The sequence below is a fragment of the Dioscorea cayenensis genome, chromosome 20 (assembly GCF_009730915.1).
Source record: "Dioscorea cayenensis subsp. rotundata cultivar TDr96_F1 chromosome 20, TDr96_F1_v2_PseudoChromosome.rev07_lg8_w22 25.fasta, whole genome shotgun sequence".
Lineage (NCBI taxonomy): Eukaryota > Viridiplantae > Streptophyta > Magnoliopsida > Dioscoreales > Dioscoreaceae > Dioscorea > Dioscorea cayenensis.
The window spans coordinates 20,179,312-20,182,861 of NC_052490.1; the positions used below are offsets into that span (position 1 = coordinate 20,179,312).

Here is a 3,550-nt window from a genome sequence, read left to right on the forward strand (position 1 = left end):
ACTCTCTGATAGCTATCACATAGAGAGAGAGAGAGAGAGAGAGAGAGAGAGAAAGGTGGAAATGGGTTGGGGAGTGACTGTTGGAATCTATATGAATGCAAAATGGGAACCAGAAAAGCTGTAAAAACCATCAGAAAACCATAAGCATAAAGAAAGATGAGACAAAGGGAAAGACACACAGACTCCACTTCTAACTTCTCTCTCTCACTCTTGCATTCACTTCATCTTAGTATTTTAAACATATCTTCACACACTACATCCTTCCTGATTCTTCTTACATGACAAATTAATTAAATACATATACTTTGACTGTTACACATCACAAACACTGGTCATTACATGACAGCAACCATCCAAAATATCACATTCTTATAGTTCTCCTGCATAACATTAAAACCATGACTTTTCAAACCCAAGTTGTATTAGCTGGACTTCTGAATGCATTGTATCTTCAGTCATTGCTTCTATCTTTAATCAACTTCTCCAACAAACCCCCCCTTAATTGAAGATTACAGTGTCCCAGCAGCTTTATTGTGGGAGTTCGACTTTTTCTATACCTCTCTTATGTTTTGTTTCTTGAGTGTAACTTGTTTGTTTAAGTCTTTTGAGTATCCTCTTGTGTTAGGACCTTAGTTAAGGTCTTTTGGGAGGTTAAGGTGGAGGAGAACACTTAAAAAGAGCTCACCTGAAAGCCTCACGGCCTCCATGCGGGTGCATGGAGCCCGTGAGGGTTTCAGAAAATGGTCTCACGGCCTCCCTTGCACCCGCAAGGCAGCCCGTGAGCCATGGCATATATATATGGTTTCTTGGAGATTCTAGAGCCTTCTTGAGCTCTTTTTTCTCTTCTTCTTCATCCTCCTCCCATTTCCTTCATTCCTTATCTTCAAAACACTCATTTTGATCCCCAAAAACAAAGGAAGAAGTGGAGATTTCATCTCCTTCCATCAAGAAGAGTTCGATTAGGGTTTAGAGAGTAATCGGTGAGTTTGATTCTTTCTTTCTTCTTCATCTTTTCTCCTCTCTTTCCTTGTGAGTTTATTTTCATTATATGGTGTAAAATTTTGTATTTTCCATGGATTCAAAGTTTAGAATCATTTTAGAGTTGTAAAATCAAAGATTCAATGAGAAATGAGAGAGATCTTTCAACTTCTAGGTTCGGGTTACTGTAGCACCGACCCAAGTTGAGTTTCTTTTGATCTTTTGTTGGTTTTGATGGTTGTGAGAGTTCTATACTTGTTAGATAATCTTGTTAGGGTGCTAATTAAGCCTTGAGGACCATTATTTTCCATTTTTATAGGATTTTTCTTCGTTTAAATTGATCTAGAATTGATGAATGTTTTGTGTGTTTTGGGTTTCCTAATTTCTTCTAGGAGTTGAGGCATCAAGCAAAGGAAAAGAGTTGCTAGACAAGTGAACCCAGAGGGGATTAGCTCGCCAAGTTTGTGAGTGGAACTTACTAAATTATGGACTATAAATCATGCATGCTTATAATACTAAATTTACTCATTCTTGAAAGATAATCTCTTTGTTGCTAACAATACTTTGAAATAATTTTAATGTGATTTGGAAATCATGATAAATCATAATTTGGCTTATTTCATGATTATTGGAAAGATTTCATATACTACTTGTGATTTAGAAAACCCTATGTTTTAGAATATATGATTTCTTTGTGATGATGTTATACTTGAACTATATTTTTTAAAGAATGCTTTTGTACGATGTTCTTGATGAAATTGGTTTCATTAAAATTATTATAACCAAGTTATTCACTCTTGGAGTGAGATTGGTATTTGTGAACACTTATGATTTCATTGTGAAGCTTTTGGTTTTCTATGGATGTACATATGTAGCCTACGGGCCAGAATGACATTTTACTCATTTTGATGACTCTTATTCATGAATTGTACACACAGTCCTGGCTAAGGACCCTTTTTGTGTTCTTATGAATATTTGGATTTTGTTTTGCAAACACCCATGGGGTTTTGAACATATCCATGGAAATGGTGGGCTACGGCCTTCATGTTCTTGACGGGGTGGTTTTGATGGTGACAGTACTTGCTGCAGTAAGAGTGTGGATGGTTTCCATGGGCCGACCTGTATAGAGGTGGCATGGAATACTGTCAAACCGGTTATGCCATTTCAGGTGGGAGCGTAGAGCCCTGACTTGGATATAGTTGGGTTGTTCGGAGTCACCACACGAACTTCCCAGCGGCCAATGCCAAGATATGCGCATCTTGGTGGCTCCTGAGCTAACCGCGGCCACGATTAGCGAGGGAGGGTTTTTGAGGCTATTTATGATATATTTGTTGGCTTTAAACGATGATTTTTATGCTTTTGGATTTTGAGATATTAAACAAAAGAATTGATTTGGATTTCTTACTTGTATGGATTTCCTGATGATTTAAAGAGTTTTATCAAGCATTTCATTGTTGTAAATTTTATTTTTTACTTTATACTTAACATTCAAAGTATATTGAAGATCTTGAGGATTTAAAAATATATTTTTGACATTTCAGTTTAATTTATAATGTATGAGATATAGTTCCATGTTTAGCCACTCACTGGGTAACTTAGTTACTCACTCCCCTCATTTTTTTCCCCTCCCAGGTGTTAGCAAAGCAGCGGGATAGAAGCGTGAAGTGCTGGGCATACTAGTTTGTATTATATAAGCTGTGTATGACATTTAAGTATTTTATCATGTATTAGCAGGATCCACTAGGATGTTACAACTTGATATTTTGTTATATTTTCTTGGACATTCTTATATGTGTGAATTTGGATTATATAATGTATGACAGTCATACTCAGTGTCCAAGGGATGGTGTCCTTATCTGATGACTTTCAAAGTTATGATTTTTCCATGTATCGTATCATGTATTATAGTGATGAGTATATGTAGGAATGGGTGTGTCTATCAGATTGTTAAATGTTTATTGCTATTGCAGTTCAGGACAGGAAACAGGTTAGCCTTACGGCAATCAAGGGTTGAGGCAGTGTTGGACCTCCCCTGGGTTGTCGTGGCGGTATGTCACGTGTGGGACCCGCGGGACGGGGCGTGACATTTATCATCTCTTAATGCTTCTGAATGGTGAGACCCTTTGTGAAAATATCTGCCAGCTGACTCTCTGTGCTGCAATGCTTTACCTCTATGACACCAGCTGTAATTATCTCTCTAATATAATGATATTTAATATTAATGTGTTTCGTTCTACGATGGTGCACAGCGTTCTTTGATATAGCAATGCACGAACTGTTGTCACACCATACAATCACAGGTTTTTCCATTTCCACTCCACATTCAAACAGAATTCTAATTAACCAAACTCCTTGACATGCAGCAGCACACAATCCTATGTATTCAGACTCAATTGTAGAGAGTGCTATTACTTCTTGTTTCTTTGAGAGCCAACTAATTGCACCAGATCCCAAATTATACACTACTCCTAATGTGCTCTTCCTATCATTTAGGCTTCCTCCCCAATCACTGTCTGCGAAGCCTTGAAGTTTGCACTCCTTTGCCCTTCTATACCATGCCCAGATCATTGCT

The 3,550-nt window shown here is 37.6% G+C and overlaps 1 long non-coding RNA gene across 1 annotated transcript; it reads left to right on the forward strand.

Moving 5' to 3' along the window:
* The first annotated feature begins 416 nt into the window (after window positions 1–416).
* On the forward strand, window positions 417–2,889 carry LOC120251203. The gene is made up of 3 exons (XR_005533398.1): window positions 417–980; window positions 1,371–1,442; window positions 2,611–2,889. It is a non-coding gene; the product is annotated as an uncharacterized LOC120251203 (long non-coding RNA).
* Window positions 2,890–3,550: the final 661 nt, after the last annotated feature.